This window comes from Sphaerodactylus townsendi, linkage group LG08 (genome assembly GCF_021028975.2).
Source record: "Sphaerodactylus townsendi isolate TG3544 linkage group LG08, MPM_Stown_v2.3, whole genome shotgun sequence".
NCBI lineage: Eukaryota > Metazoa > Chordata > Lepidosauria > Squamata > Sphaerodactylidae > Sphaerodactylus > Sphaerodactylus townsendi.
Window position 1 is genome coordinate 3,509,098 of NC_059432.1, and position 17,605 is coordinate 3,526,702.

Here is a 17,605-nt window from a genome sequence, read left to right on the forward strand (position 1 = left end):
AACTTCACCAAACTTGGCTGGTATCATCAGGAGTGTCACCTGACGATAGCCTGAAATTTTGGTGCTGTTAACCTAAAAATGCGCCCCCTGCAGGCCAAAAACAAAAAACCACTTTAAAATGCAAAAAACCTGAGCGGTGGGCTTCAGACAATGGGGGGGCTGAACCCAAGAACCCCCCCCCCTTACCAACATCCCTGAGGCAGGAAATGAGATGTTTCCGTCATGAAGTTTCATACTGGTTTTTACCCCTTACATTCCAAAAAATGTTTTATTTCCAGCCTGGAAATGTTTTATCTGAAAATCCTTTTGCAACTATGCTTTTATGTGAAACTTTTTCAAAACGTCTTCTCCCGCTGTGCGGACATATTTAAAATGTTTTATTTCTCCCACTGCGTTTTCCATGCCTCTTCCCTCTCGGCACCATTTTATTGCATCCTTGAGCTCACTCCATTCCCCCTCGTCTCCTTATTTTTGTGACTTCTGGGGGTTTTCTTAATGGTTAAATGTTTGAAGCACACGGCAACAGAGAACCCATGCATCGAGTCTTCCAACAAATCAGTCCTACAAATAGCCAAAGAAGACCCCTCACAGCACCCATGAAACGTTTCAAATTAGTGAGTGCGAACAAACGGGAGGGATTGAAAATGTTCTGCAAACATTCTGCAAATGTTTTACATTACTTGTGCAGAAAGGGTTGCTATTAGCTGGAAACAAACACCGCAACACAGGAAAGATCTCAATTGTCCAGGCTCATTAGAAATTAGATTTGTTTATAATACACTGATAGGATTGCTCCACAGAAGAAGAAAAATCACTACGAACATCGGCTGTGCATGGTCAGGACCAAGATCCTGCCAATCAAGATGAATCTGTCAACAATGAATCAATGATGCAGGTTCAGTTAACACAGAGATAATGTTTCTGCCTTTTTCAAACCATCAGGTGTTTTGGGCTCAAATGCAAGTCTAGGTTACCCCCCTCCCCCCGCCCCGGTATGCCATTTAAAACAAAAACAAAAACAGTCATCTGTCTTAAATTCGCATGCAGTTTAATCAGTGGTGGGATCCAAAAATTTTAGTAACAGGTTCCCATGGTGGTGGGATTCAAACTGTGGCTAAGCGCCAATGGGGATGGGCGGGGCACGACAGGGGCGGGGCATTCCTGGGCAGGGCTGTGGCAAGGGCAGCGTACTTGATCCTTAGGCGAGGAAACAAATGCATGCGCCCGGTTGCACCTCCTGCTAGAGCAGCTTCAAGTTCTGCAATAGCTACTGCTGAGGAGGACGTCACTAAGGCAAAAATCAAGTGGCAAAATCACCCAGTAACCCCCTCTCGGCACACACCAATAATTAGTAACCTACTCTCGGGAACCTGTGAGAACCTGCTGGATCCCACCTCTGAGTTTAGTTATGTGCAGTAACAAAACACATTGTGTGTACTTTATTTTTTAAAAGGGAGGGGGATCCTACATTCTGAGTTGTCTTTCTTTCAAGTAAGGTTTGCTGTCATTTTTGCTGTCAAATCGCAGCAAATGTATGATGACCCAGTAGGATTTTCAAGGCGAGAGACGGGCAGAGGTGGCTGGACATTGCCTGCCTTTGAGTCACAACCCTTTGTGGTCTCCCATCCAAATACTAACCAGGGTTGAGCCTGCTTAGCTTCTGAGATCGGATGAGATCAGGCCAGTTTGAGACATCCAGATCAACTTCAAATAAACACACTATTGGAATTTAACCCAACAGCTCTCTTGGGCAGCAGGTATTACTATTCTGATTTTGCTGATAGCAAATTGTAATGATTGGCTCTTCCAAGGCTAACCAGTGTTTCTCTGGGTCCAAAAAGCCAAACATCAAATGGGAGCAAATCCAGCACTCTTATCAGGGAATTCATGCGTACTAACTCAACATGACTCCAGGTCCGAAACAGAGACACTAAAAATCAGAGAATCAATGTATCAACGAATCGACGTATCAGCGTACTTACTCAACAGGACTCCTGTTAAAAAAAGAACCTCACTAAGTCCAGTGGAAGAAAACTTAGAGGAAGCCAATGAGTCTACGAACGCCTGTGAAAAGATGTCCATCTTAGCTAATCTGACAGAGCTGATGAATACTCAGACTGTTCAGAAACTACATGGTCCCTGGGAGGAGCTGGGAACTCAAACCTCGGAAGGAAACCTGATAGACCCCTACCCAGAAATTATGAATAGACCTGAACTGCCAATGCAGGAATTATTAAGGAGAAGAGAGGTCCTACCAACAATGCCTCCATCACAGGGACATTGCCAAAGGATTCGAATTTCCGACCACATTAGACTCCTCGCTATCAGAGGCATTTAATAATAAACTATCAACCCCAACGCAGACCTGAGAGTAAAACCACCTTATGATTTGGAAGTTGACAGATGGTCAAACTGGGACTTATCTAACAGTCAGTCGGACATGAATGTAGGAAAATCATGGGCACAGGAACTAGCTGAGCTCCAACATACCCCATGCCCACCTGCCCCATCAGATTTCAAGAGGACCCAACCACCATTCACACGGTTGCTCATTGAACCATCTACCGAAGCTAATGGATGTATTTTCTGTGATACGGAGGATGACTTGCAGAAAATCATATCCCTCAATTGACTATCTACCACATAAGAAAATCAGCCCCTTCGCTGTTTATCATGGAACATCACAGTGAAATTCCACAACGATCATCGAGGCAGTTTTATTTATATTTCTAGTAGAGGAAGGAGTGTGATAGACTATATGATTGCCTCCCCTAATCTCTTACATCTTATCTCCTCCTTCCAAATATTAAACAGAACAGAAAGTGACCACCTACCATTGACACCTTGTCATGAACCTTGTGCCCTCAACTTTAGCTCAGCCCACCCAGAGTCAATGCCATCCTTGTGCGCTCAACTTTAGCTCAACCCATCCGGAGTCAATGCCATCCGGAGTCAATGCCTCCTTCGTGTTCCCTGTACCAAATGGTTCTTCAAGTGCGAATATGCCCTGGTCAAAGCTGAATTTGACAGATTACTGACCGAGACTCACCGAAATATGACCAACACCCTCTCTCCTGAAGAGCTTCTTTCGGTCTATGAATCCTTGTAATCTCAGACAAAAACCATACTCCCTCACAAGGCACCCAACTCAACCACCGTTCGGAAATATTCAACATGGTTCGAAGTCGACTGCTTTCAAATGAAAATACACCTCAGAGTCCTTCATTGTACCTTTCTGGATAAACCCGCTAAATCTTCCTACAATGAATTTCTTCAAACCAAGACTCAATTTAGACAACTATTGACAACAAAGAAACGACAACTTGCCCAAAGAAACTGGGCTGACCTGACTGCTGCAATTAACGATAAGAATCCTAAACGGTTCTGGCACCTCATCTCCAAAGGCTGCTCCCGCAATTTCCAATCCGGCCCCTTCTATCTCCACCTTAACTTGGTGGGACCACTACAACAAGATCTTCTTTGATGCAAAAGCCAGACTCTTGGAGCCCGAGATACCTACCCTGGAGGAATTGCCTAACTGGCCACGTGTTACCACCGATGATCTTTTGCGGCTAATTAGAAATCTCAAACATGGAAAGGCCCCAGGGCCCGATGGCCTATTTCCGGAAATTTTTATCAACCATGCTGAACATTGGGCCCCCATCTTAGCCCTTATTTTCACTAGGATAGATAATAATGGCCAACTTCCTCAAGCATGGACAACAGCTACAATTGTCCCAATTTTCAAAAAAGGAGATCCCGATGTCCCCTCCAATTACAGACCCATTAGTCTGTTAGCCATCCCCAGGAAATTGTACGCAAATCATCTCCTTGAGAAACTGTTAGAATGGGCCATTCCCTTGCTGGGCCCTGAGCAAATTGGCTTCATCAAGGGGCACTCCACATATGATCACTGCACAGTCCTGAGACATCTCGCTGAGAAATACGGCAAAATTAAGAACACTGGGCTTTATGTTGCCTTTCTGGACTTAATGAGTGCCTTCGATGCCATCCCTATACAGCTTCTTTGGAATAAACTGAAGGACTTGGACATTGAGAACCATTTACTCTATTTAATCCAAAAGCTCTACACCTCGACCACATATAGCATCCGCTGCAACTCTTCAGGTCTTTGCTCCGCTGAAATTATTTCAAACAAAGGTGTTAAGCAAGGTTGCACCCTTGCTCCTCTGCTCTTTAATTTGCTTCTGTGCGATCTTCCAAACTCCCTCCCAGCTAATGTGGCTCACCCCCCTATTTTGGGCAACACCTCTTTAGTCACTCTATTATATGCCAATGATAGAGTTCTACTCTCGAGCCAAAATAGGGATGAAACACCTCCTTCATGCCTTTGCCGAATATTGTGATCATAACCAACTCACAATTAATTACGAGAAGACCAAAATTATGGTTTTCTCTAAATCATGGAAGCCAACATCATGGTTCATTAAAGGGATCCAAATAGAACAAGTCAAAAATTTCAACTACCTGGGCATTCGCTTCCAGTTTAAACTGAAATGGACCACTCACTATAATCACATATTTTCTTCTGCCAACCAGAGCACTGCAGCAATAAGACTTTTTTCTACACCCAAGGCGGCCAATGTGTTCCAGCAGCAGTGAGAGCCTTCCGATTCGACATATCAACAAATCGATGTATCAGCATAATAACTCAACATGACTCCAGGTCTGAAACAGAGACACTAAAAATGTCCTCCTGCAATTTATGTCGGCCAATCAGTACTACTAGTATTTATTTATTCCCTTCATTTATTCCCTTCTTTTTTTCCCTACGGGGACCCAAATCAGCTTAGCTCATTCTCTCCCCCCACCCCCCCATTTTTATCACACCAAATTTACTGGCCAATGAAACTATTCTACATATTTTTTGCCCCATTTCTGTTTAGAAGGGACGAGAAAGCAACAGAATTCCATTTCTGCAGCTCGCCTTGCACAAAGAGCCTTTGCCCTCTCCCACGTGGCCCAGCCTACCTTACAAAAGGGTTGTGGCACACATGACAATGAACAGGCACAATGAAAATATAACCAGAAACCAGTGGCTCAATGCTTTTACATCTCAGGCTTGGAAAAAGTTGAAATCGCTTTGGCCAAAAAAGGAAAAAGTTTCCAGGGAAACACAGAACAAAGTCGCTGGAATTCCTCTGCAAATCTGATTGTACCAGTCTTAGTCTCGCTGGAAACCAGGAGCAGCTTGCTCACTACAGAAAATGATTACCTGTTATTAAAGGTACATGATTTAATTTGCTTGGCTAATTTGTTACCAGAAGAAAGTCCACCACCCTTCTAATGGGATTGTTTACTCCGCTGACCGGATCTGGGTTTCACGTCCCTGTCTCTTGCTAACTCTCACTTGACCTCTTGGCCTTATGTTGTAATAACTCCTTCTGCCTTTTCTTTGCAACCTGTTCACATCAGGAAGGGCTGCCTACTCCAGCCTGGGGAATTCTTGTAGATTTGGGAGCAGCCCCTGCAGAGGGTGGAATTCAGGGAAGGGTTTCATCTATGGTATATCATAGAGCTGTGGTGGCGAACCTTTGGCACTCCAGATGTTATGGACTACAATTCCCATCAGCTCCTGCCAGCATGGCAATTGGCCATGCTGGCAGGGGCTGATGGGCTCGAATTTAACCTCTGGAAATTAAAGTTCTACTAATCATAAGCCGAGCCCTCAGAATCTGCCGTTTTCTCCAGGGGAACTGATCTCTGCAGCCTGGAAATCAGTCGCAATTCTGAGAGAATCGCAGGCCTCCCCTGCAGGTTGGCAACTCTGACATCAGGAGAAAACTTCATGCATCTGACAACACCTTTCTTCACTGGTTGACACTTGTTTTTCGCACGTTCTCTGGAGTCGCTCAGCAGCTGTGGGGAGCTGCTTCGAAACAGAAACAATGAGAGCCCAAATAGCTTAGAAAGGCACTGCGAATGAAGGTTCCTGCCTCCCCAAGCAGTTATTTCCCACTAAAATCACATTGGGGGACACACGCATTTCACGGATTTTGTGCTTCCTGTGCACGGATGCTTTGTCCCTGTGAGGAGCGCAGGAAAAAAGTGTAATCAAGGGAAGGTGCTTATCGTGTAGCTTTGTTTGTAGGTAGAAGAAGAAGAGTTTGGATTTATACCCCGCCTTAGTCTCCTTCCTCTCCCCACAACAGCCGTCCTGTGAGGCAGGTGGGACTGAGAGAGTTCGGAGAGTACTGGGACTGGCCCACGGTCAGCCAGCAGGCTTCATGTGCAGGAGAAGGGAAACAAATCTGATGAACCGGAGAAGAATCAACCGCTCACGCGGAGGAGTAGGGAATCAAACTGGGTTCTCCAGATTTGAGTCCACCTGCTCTTAACCTCTACCTGACACTGCCAAATCCAGGTTCAGCAATTCGTGGAGATTTGGGGGATGGAACCTGAGACGGGCAGGGTTTGGGCGGAGTGGAGTGGGACCTCAACAGAAGAAGAAGAAGAAGAAGAAGAAGAAGAAGAAGAAGAAGAAGAAGAAGAAGAAGAAGAAGAAGAAGAAGAAGAAGAAGAAGAAGAAGAAGAAGAAGAAGAAGAAGAAGAAGAAGAAGAAGAAGAAGAAGAGGAGGAGGAGGAGGAGGAGGAGGAGGAGGAGGAGGAGGAGTTTGGATTTATATCCCCCCTTTCTCTCCTGCAGGAGACTCAGAGGGGCTTACAATCTCCTTGCCCTTCCCCCCTCACAACAAACACCCTGTGAGGTGGGTGGGGCTGAGAGAGCTCCGAGAAGCTGTGACTAGCCCAAGGTCACCCAGCAGGCATGTGTGGGAGTGCCCAGGCTAATCTGAATTCCCCAGATAAGCCTCCACAGCTCAGGCGGCAGAGCGGGGAATCAAACCCGGTTCCTCTAGATCAGAGTGCACCTGCTCTTAGCCACTGCTCTTAGCCACTACGCCACTGCTGCTCAGGGTATAATTCCATATGACCCACCTTCCAAAGCCGCCATTTTCTCCAGGGGGCCAACCTCTATCGCCTGGAGATCAGTTCAAATCCTGAGAGATCTCCCTGCCCCGTCCGGAGGTTGGCAACTCTAACTGTAGGCTCCGGTTTATGAAAGCTTTCTGCCGTAAAAAAATGCGTCAGCCTTTAAGGTGCCATCACCTGACTCCATTGAGCAACACAGACTAATAATAAAGCCACCTCTGCGGGATTAACCACAACGAAAAAAGGGAGGGAAAGTGAGAAAGAGAAAGCCGGCGTTCAGCGATATAAATCAACTAAATCCGCCTTGTTTTAATTATTATAACCCTGCGATGCTTTAGGTGGCATGATGATGAAAAGTCTCCTCTGACCTTAAAAATATAATTACAGAAAGACCTATGGGGCACAGCTAGGTAATGAAGTGCTGTTCTGGTTAAATCAGAAACACCTGAAAACACGTACAAGGTTTAACTCTTCACCTTTCCAAGGGTGGTGAGGAGAATGAGGGACCAAAGGAAAGGAAGAGAGGAAGAAAGACTAAATGCCTCATATTTATGTGACGTATTTTGAGCGTGCAAGGCACTCTGGGTAAAAATTCAATAACCCTATCACCAACCTTATAAAGGGACTGAGAAGAACTGTGACATACATAAGAACAGAAGAACATAAGAACAAGCCAGCTGGATCAGACCAGAGTCCATCTAGTCCAGCTCTCTGCTACTCGCAGTGGCCCACCAGGTGCCTTTGGGAGCTCACATGCACGATGTGAAAGCAATGGCCTTCTGCGGCTGTTGCTCCTGAGCACCTGGTCTGTTAAGGCACAGGTGTCAAGCTCGCAGCCCTTCAGATGTTATAGACTACAGTTCCCATCATCCCCTGCCAGCATGATGCAATCTCAGATCAAAGACGATCAAGATTGGTAGCCATAAATCGACTTCTCCTCCATAAATCTGTCCAAGCCCCTTTTAAAGCTATCCAGGTTAGTGGCCTTCACCACCTCCTGTGGCAGAATATTCCAAACACCAATCACCCATTGCGTGAAGAAGTGTTTCCTTTTATTAGTCCTAATTCTTCCCCCCAGCGTTTTCAATGAATGTCCCCTGGTTCTAGTATTGTCAGAAAGAGAGAAAAAATTCTCTCTGTCAACATTTACATGGAGTCTTCTGATGTTGCAGCCCAAGGGAGAACCGAACAGAAGCTTTGCCAGTTTTTAGACACTCTGCTCCCCCAGTTCTAAATGTGTTTTGTAGGTCCCGCTGCCTTTTCCCACAAATAATCTTTCTTCAAAGCAAAGAATCAGTCCTCAGTCTATCTCGCCTTTCCACAACCTCCCTGGAGAAGAAGACACCTCTCAAGAGTCCAGGAAGCATCTCATTTGGATCTGCAGGAAGCTCAAGGGTTGCTATCCCGTGACAACCAGCAGACGTTCAGGGGGCATCAGGTGATGTCACTTACAGAAAAATACTCAGAAAATGACTCCACATGGCTCCAGGAATTGACAGAAGCTCTATGGCAAAACCACAAGAGTTTTCAGCGATTCCCAGAGCGACCTGACACCTCACCCAAGATTTCTCCTAGAAGTCACACAACACCGTGTCCAAACAGTGTTTTGTTTTCCTGGCAGGCCGCCAGAGTGCCAGTAAACCACAGGAGCTGGTGATGGGAGATCTATGCTGGTTTGCAGCACAAAAAATGTTCATTTGCCACTGCTGTTTGTGCTGTAATTTGGCTCTAACCTAACTCTAACATTCAGTGCCGGCCAAACCCAGATTCAAGCAACATCGCTACACCCCTTGAATCTGACTTACAAACAAAATGCGAGCTGGTAGGGACACAGCATCGGTCTCATCGGTCACTCGCCAGAAGAACCCCTTACAAACCAAGGCATTTTCATCCAATTGCGAGGCGGGGAAAAGCTCAACTGAGCCCAGTATACAGGCCCCCAATCTACCAGGCATAAGCAAACAGAAACTAGCGAAAAGGGCAAGAGGTATGGCAAGAGAACCCAAACATTCAATCCAATCCAATCTAAGTGATAATTGAAGAGCCGGCGCCTGCGTTCACAATCTTCCCAGGAAGATCTCGCAACAGTAATTTTTCCTTCTAATGGGTTTACTCCAATCGTGTGCCGAAGCCATGCCATTAGCAAAATCTGAGCCAGCAGCCGAAGCAGCAGGAGCCAGGATTTCATTAGGTCGCCTGTTGAGCAGGGTAATTTCTGGTCAGCGCTTCGACCCAAAGAACCGAAATGAAATCAGGTGCTTCCGAACACTGGCTTGGCAGCCGGGCGGATTTACTTATTCAGATTTCCAGCCTGCCCGACTGGCTCGTAAAAGCTTGTGAGCCTTTTAGCTTTTAATCGTGCACTAAGAAAATATGAAAAAATAGATCTATTTAAACAAGAATTCCCCACCACCACCCAAACAAACAAACAAACACACACACACACAAGTATAAAAAGCATCCAAGAAGATGCTCCCATGAACGTGAATTTCAGAGGGAGGGAAGAGCCACCAAGAATGCGATTGTGTAGGAGGAGGCTCCTGTTTTGTTTATTTAATTCATTTGTTTGCCACTCCTCCTCGCCTCCGTTTTATCCACTAAGCCACCCTGAAAAGTAAGTTAGACTGATATTTTGTGATTGGCTTAAGGCAGGGGTCTGCAAACTGTGGTTCTCCAGATGTTCGTGGACTACAATTCCCATCAGCCCCTGCTGATGTCCATGAACATCTGGCGAGCCGCAGGTTGCAGACCCCTGCTATAGACATTTCCCCCACCACCACTTAAACACGCCTTTCCCCACCATCCCCACGGGCCTTCTGAATGACCCTGAAGACCCCCTTCCTTGACGGCCTTTGAAAGAAATTAAAACTGGGACAGAGCTTGTTGAAGTTTAGTCCCATGAATATATTTTATGATACGCTGATAATCGATTTTATAATTCTGTAAGTGTATTTTAACCTGTCTGTGAACCATCCGGAGAACTGTTGGAGGGAAAGGTTGTGTGGAGATAGGCTAATGAACCAAACATGCATAAATGTTGAACAACAGAGCAACAGTTAGGGCTGATTTACCCAACCTTCAGTGGTGGGATCCAAAAATTTTAGTAACAGGTTCCCATGGTGGTGGGATTCAAACTGTGGCGTAGCGCCAATGGGGCTGGGCGGGGCACGACGGGAACGGGGGCGGACATTCTGGGAGCGCGGCATTCCTGGGCGGGGCTGTGGCAAGGACGCAGCTGCTGTGCCGGTCCTTGGGCGGGAAACGAGTGCACGCAGGCGCAGGCTGCCACACACGCCGGTGCACCTCCTGCTAGACGGCTTCAAGTTCTGCGCGCTACTGCTGAGAGGAGGGGCGTAACTAAGGCAAAAATCACGTGGCAAAATCACCCATGAGTAACCCCCTCTCAGCACACACAAATAATTAGTAACCTACTCTCGGGAACCTGTGAGAACCTGCTGGATCCCACCTCAGCCAACCTTGCTAGCCCGTGTTAATCTGCTCTCACCAGATCTTGAAAGCTCTGATTTGTACTTGGATGGAAGACTACCAAAGAAGTCCAGAGTTGCTTCACAAAGTCAGGCAATGGCAAACAACCTCTACTCATCTCTTGCCTGGAACTGCTACAAGCCAGTTGTGCTTTGACAACAGAAACAAACACTACCACCAACAACAACAGTGACTTATATCCAGAAGACAGAACTATAAGAAGCAGGGAAGATGTCAAAAGAACGGGGGGAAAGGGGCATCCACAGCGTATGAGTACAGTTTACAGAGAACATGAAATCAGATTTATTACGAAAAAAGAAAAGGGAGGAGGAAGAGGAGGAGTTTGGATTGATACCCCACCTTTCTCTCCTGTAAGGAGTCGCAAAGCTGGTTACACACACCTTCCTTTCCTCTTCACACAATAGACAGCTTGTAAGGCAGGTGGGGCTATAAGAGTTTGGAGAGACCTGTGACTATCCAAGGTCACCCAGTAGGCTTCATATGTAGGAGTGAGGAAACAAATCCAGTTGACTACATAAGAGTCTGTCGCTCATATGGAGCGATGAGGAATCTAACCCGGTTCCACTACATCACACTGTCTCTCAAGCACGTTTAAAAAAATGTGAGCATTTATGAAGAGTGTAGACAAAGCACACTATATGCCTGTTATATACACCTTCAGAGTACCAAATATATCACCAGTTTCCAAACAGATGTCATTACTGCCCAGCCAAATATTTTAGGACTGAACAAGCTGCCAATCAGGAAGACAAAGATTTCTGCAAACTTTCTCAACAGGTGAGGATCTTCTTTCATGCCATTTCCTAGATCAGTGATGGCGAACCTTTGGCACTCCAGATGTTATGGACTACAATTCCCATCAGCCCCTGCCAGCATAGCCAATTGGCCATGCTGGCAGGGGCTGATGGGAATTGTAGTCCATAACATCTGGAGTGCCAAAGGTTCGCCACCACGGTCCTAGATCGTACTTGCTACTTTGAACCACAGTTTAAACCCCCCTACCTCAGGGCTGGAGCGAGGGGAAACTGCGCCCGGAGGGCGTGTGCACCTTGCACTCCTGCCTGCCCCGGAACGATCCCACCACGACCCGGAATGCCCCTGCTGTGCCCTGCCCCCGCCCCCTAGGCGCTACGCCACTGCCCTGCCTAGACACAGGCTATGCTATTTGTCAAATACAGAAAAGAGTCTATCGTAACAAAATGTATACTCTGAGAAACGGTCAGGGTCACCCCAAAAGGCAATTTAAGGCATCTGAGATGGAAGTAACCCAGCAAAGCTAGCACAAAAATTCGAAATGTAAATAAAGATTTGCCATACAGTTTAACCGTGCTAATCCAAGAAATAATCCCATAAACAAAAACGGGAAGGCGGCATTGCAGTTGGAGGACAGATAAACGCTGCAAGAAGGCACAGAGAATATTGCAGAAGGTTTAACTGCATTTGCTGTATTTCAATTCATTTTTTAAAAGCTAGGGGAGAAGAGGGGTGCTTATTTGTTTGTTTATTGGATTTAATACCTTACTCTCTCTTGGCCCAAGACCAGACTCGGGTTTTTAAAGTACAAATAAGTGCAAACGATACAATAAAATGATGGATCGGTTTCACGCGTCTCCACTTGTTCCGCACTGGGGAGAAGTTATATGATGTAACATTCGTTCTAAGAAAGGGTTAATATTTCACACGATCGCTGCCTGTTTCGTGCCTGGTCCGGGTTGCGCCCTGGATAGCTGCCCTGGTTGCCTCGCCCTAAATTGTGCTACGGAACAGGATTTCCAACATTGGCACCAGACTTAATGCTGAACTCTGGAAGAACTCCGGGGCAGCATTCCTCAGGAGCTTCCAACCCTAATCCCAAACTCCTCCTTTTATTCTGATGGAACGGCAAAGGATGCTTGCAACAAGCAAAGCCACCGAAAAAAGCAACTCCTTTTTTTCGACAACGGTAGAAGCGTTTTATTTTCGGTCGGAGGGAGGGGGCAGACAAGCTCTGCTCCTGACAGATACCCGCATTCTGATGTCCCCTTGGGCCACCAAGCAGTTTGAACCTATCAGAAAGGCGGGAAACATTTTAACAACCAACCAAACAATAAACACACATGCACAAAATGGATTGTTAACAGGTCCCTCCCTCCCTCGCTCACTCACATGGGCAGTACCTGTAAGAAACCACTGCTGGCTATCTGGGATGAGTCAATGCAACCAAATCGGGTGTAGAATCCCTGGTTTGGACAGGAGAGTTCTTCAGTACATAAGAACATAAGAACATAAGAAGAACATGGGAACAAGCCAGCTGGATCAGACCAGAGTCCATCTAGTCCAGCTCTCTGCTACTCGCAGTGGCCCACCAGGGGCCTTTGGGAGCTCACACGCAGGAGGTGAAAGCAACGGCCTTCTTCGTGCTGTCTATATTTCTTTTCAAAACAAATAGCTAAACCTCATAATATTGACTTCATCCTGTACAGAATATCATGAATAGACACAGCTTTTACTCATGAATCTATGAGTTCCAAACAATATTTAGACAAAGACTTCTGACTTGCTACTGTATTTCCTGGATGAAAACTACATGGGACTGGATTTACCCTTAAGGAAGAATAAGTATATTACCTTGAGCAGGTAGCTGATTAGTCTTGTGGAATGGGTAGATGATCTTTGTGTGAAATATAGCTTGAAACTCATAGGCTCATGAGCTAAAGACATACATTGATGATAGTCAGAATATGATAACCTCAAGAGAACACAGAACACTTCCGCTAGAGAAAATGGAAACTTCAAAGGGAAGACCAATGGATTCCCATATTGCCTAAGGCAGGGGTGGCCAACCTATGGTGCTCCAAATGTTCATGGACTACAATTCCCATCAGCCCCTGCCATTGGCCATGCTGGCAGGAGCTGGTGGGAATTGTAATCCATGAACATCTGGAGCACCATAGGTTGGCCACCCATAGCCTAATGGAAATGGCCATGCTGGCAGGGGATGATGGGAACTGCAGTCCATGAACATCTGAAGCAGCATAGATTGGCCACCCTGTAGCCTAAGGGAAATGGAAGTCCTGCTCTTAAATCTCTAGGACTTTCCCAAACCAGAGCTGGAAACCCTAATTTCCTGCCAGAACAGGATCATCAGACAAGTGGATACCACATACCTTTACAGATAGGACACCCACCCAGAGATCTTTCCTGGCTCCCAGGCCTTTCTTCAGTTTCTCTTCTGGCAATTCCAAAAAAAGAGTTAGCCAGAAAGGTCACGGGACTGGCGGTCATTATTTGAAGGGTAAGGAGAATTCCATTAGCTGCTTCGGACTTTACAACACGGGGAGGAAAACCCTTCAAAGACCTCGCCAACTGCATTTCAGTCAATAAATACCTGAGACTCCTGACGTTCAGAACCATTTGAAAACAGAACAAACCCTGGGTACCATTTCTTCAAAAACACACATGCAGTCAGCGCGTTAAATTATTGATACCCATTAAACCGGGTTGGTGGGGGGAGAGGAAAGGAGGAGAATAAACAAGCTCTTGGCTTTTATCAATCATTAATGGAGTTTCCACTGGAGCATTTCGCCGGGTTGCTATCGCACGGTGCAGTGTGCAAAACCTGGAAGGCGTGAGTTTATTTTCAGCAAAAGGGAGGCAAGAAAACGCTGTGGCACAAAAACACACGCAATGGAAAGGGGGCATCTGTTTGGAGCAACTGGCCCAGCTGTGCTCGTGGATAGCTTTTTGTACAGGACAAGCCGGTAATAGGGGTCACCTGCCCCCCACTGGGAACTCACAGTTCTTCCAGAATTACAAGGGATCTCCAAGCTACATAGATCGCTTCTCCTGAAGAAAAATGACAGATTCAGTGGGTGGGGGCTACTGCATTAATTGCTTCCAAACTCTCCCCCCCCCCCAAAAAAAAAACCCCTTCACCTCCAAATCTCCAGCAATTTCCCAACTCGGGGTTGGCAATCCTGAATCTATACCAGTGGTTCTCAACCTTCCTAATGCTGCGACCCTTTAATACAGTTCCTCATGTTGTGGTGACCCCCCAACCCTAAGGCCCCTTCTGCACACGCAAAATAATGCGTTTTCAAACCACCTTCACAACTATTTGCAAGTGGATTTTGCTATTCCGCACAGCTTCGAAGAGCACTGAAAGCAGTTTGAAAGTGCATTATTCTGCATGTGCGGAATGAGCCTAACATTTATCCATTTTACTGATGCAGAGAGCCTTAGGCGACCCCTGTGAAAGGGTCGTTCGACCCCCAAAGGGGTCCCGACCCACAGGTTGAGAACCACTGATCTATACTATACCACGTTACAAGTCCTTTCACACATTATGCAGCAAGAAACCAGTATTGGTACACACCATAACATACCTCCACAATGTATGAGGAGCATCAGTTACATTCAGAACTACACACAATTCAGAGCATTCTTGTGTGGCTGTGAGTGCATAAATGTGTCAGGAATGGGCTTTCTCATTCCCTTTTAACTGAACACAAGAGGAGGACATTCCTCCTTCCCAGCCTCACCTGGCTGTGCTCCATCCTTGGAAAAACAATCTTGTTTACCACCTTAGTTTCGGTCTCCTTACTGGGGCTGAGGTTGGAAAAACTTGATTGAAGCAATGGAGAGGAGTGGGCGACACAAGGGGTTAACTCCAAGATCCATCACCATTTTCCACGTGAAGGAACAGACCTCCCGATCCCGTCCCGTTTGAATGCTGGAACCAAAACCGGCAGCCCTGTAACTGTCTTCCCTCCCCAGGTCTAGCATAACTTGCCAGGTGTCATAATGAGCATTGTCTTGCCTCCACCAATGACAGAGAATGGCTGGATGACATCAGAGCTGATGACAACAGCGGAGACAACAGCCAATTAGCCATGCTGGCAGGGACTGATGGGAATCATTGTCCATGAGCATCTGGGGTGCCAGAGTTGAGCACCCCTAGTGTAGACGGTCCTGCCAACTCCAGGTCGGGAAATATCTGGAGATTTCGGGGGTGGAGGGTGGGACTTGGTGAGGGGAGGGGCTTCAGTGAGGCATAATGCCATAGAGTCCACCTTCCAAAGTGGCCATTTTCTCCAGAGAACAGATCTTTGTCCTCTGGAGATCAGTTGTAACAGCGGGACATCTCCAGGCACCATTTGGAGGTTGGCAATCCTATAAGTACTACATAAGAACATAAGAACTAGCCTGCTGGATCAGACCAGAGTCCATCTAGTCCAGCACTCTGCTACTCGCAGTGGTCCACCAGGTGCCTTTGGGAGCTCACAGGCAGGAGGTGAAAGCAATGGCCTTCTGCTGCTGCAGCTCCTGAGCACCTGGTCTGCTAAGGCATTTGCAATCTCAGATCAAGGAGGGTCAAGATTGGGAGCCATAGACCATCCAACTTCTCCTCCATAAATCTGTCCAAGCCCCTTTAAAGCTATCACCACCTCCTGTGGCAGCAAATTCCAAACACCAATCATGAGTTGTGTGAAGAAATGTTTCCTTTTATTAGTCCTAATTCTTCCCCCCAGCATTTTCAATGGATGCCCCCTGGTTCTAGTATTGTGAGAAAGAGAGAAAAATTTCTCTCTGTCAACATTTTCTACCCCATGCATAATGTTATAGACTTCAATCCTATCCTCCCTCAGACGTCTCCTCTCCAAACTAAAGAGCCCCAAATGCTGCAGCCTCTCCTCATAAGGAAGGTGCTCTACATGTTGTTCACTTAACATTTTTATTCAAAATATTTTATGCCACCTTTCCACTCAATCAGGGTTTAGAAGGCAGAAGCTATGAATGAAAAATATATAGCTGTCACTTGATTAAAATTCACAGAATTAAAGCTTTGGGTTAAGTTTCTGTTTTTGGTTTGGTAATTTATTTGCCTAAGAAGAGCACAGTGTAAACCAAAGGTGACCAATATGGTGCCTGCGCACGTCATGGCACCCAACCAACGCCTTCCCTGGTGCCATCGAGCGTTTTCCGAAAGTGGGTGGGACTGAGTGGGGTTCTTGCCTGATGTGGGTTTTTTGACTGGCAACTGGAGATGTCATTGACCGTACAGATTAACAGAACACGGCTTGGGAGGAAGACGACTCCACAGCGTTTTACTCTCTCGGCACCTCCATTTTGTTTAATGACTGCTTTTCTCACCTACGCTCAAATGTCCTTTGGCTGAGGGGCCGGCTCCTGCGGCAGCCATTTTGGGATTGTGCCCCCCACTCTGTGTGGTAATTCCAAAGGTGCCGCCAAAATTAAAAAAGGTTGGGTACCCTGGGGTGTAAGCTAACCAGAGTTCCTTGGACAAAAGGCAGGGGAAATATGTTCTTAATAAATGGTCAGTGAGCACAGCCCAAGAAAACACCAGAAGTATCTCGCCAGGCTAATTTTAAGGAAATCTGTCTGTAGGTTTGTTTGGGAGAACAAATGAAGGCCTAAACCTTGTTTTCACTGATGAATATGCAAAGATATCTGGAAAGCCAATATCACACAACATAAAATACAGTTATTTTGCATTACAGCCCTGATGATTCGACATCCACTTCAGAACACTAGTTAAAACTTAACAGAACGGCAGTAATAACGCTTCTCAAATATTAACGGGTTACAGACTTCAGCTTTCACGCCCGGGCAGGGAGCAATATCAGCCCTAGGAGAAGATGCTGCTTTATGCTTAAAGGTCATAAGAAATGGCAGCAGCACGCTTTAAAAAGTAGCAAAAAGGTAACTCCCCCCACTGCAAAATGCTTTCCACTTGGGGTGGTTTCCTCCCCTCCATTCTACGGATGCCGGCCTCCAGGGTGGGACCTGGGAATCCCCTGGAATTACAGCTCATCTATAGATCAGAACCCCTGGGGGGAAAATTGATGTTTTGGAGGTTGGACACCACAGCATTAGTTTCCCAAACTGGACCTGGCACCTCTGCCAGGAGCAGCAGTGGCGTAGGAGGTTAAGAGCTTGTGTATCTAATCTGGAGGAACCAGGTTTGATTCCCGGCTCTGCCGCCTGAGCTGTGGAGGCTTATCTGGGGAATTCAGATTAGCCTGTGCACTCCCACACACGCCAGCTGGGTGACCTTGGGCTAGTCACAGCTTCTCGGAGCTCTCTCAGCCCCACCCACCTCACAGGGTGTTTGTGGTGAGGGGGGAAGGGCAAGGAGATTGTAAGC

General features: G+C 46.5%; 1 long non-coding RNA gene across 2 annotated transcripts in view; it reads right to left on the reverse strand.

The window, feature by feature from the left end:
• Positions 1-17,605, reverse strand: part of LOC125437974 — a 201,859-nt gene that overhangs the window by 120,429 nt on the left and 63,825 nt on the right. The gene's annotated exons all lie outside the window — the stretch shown is intronic.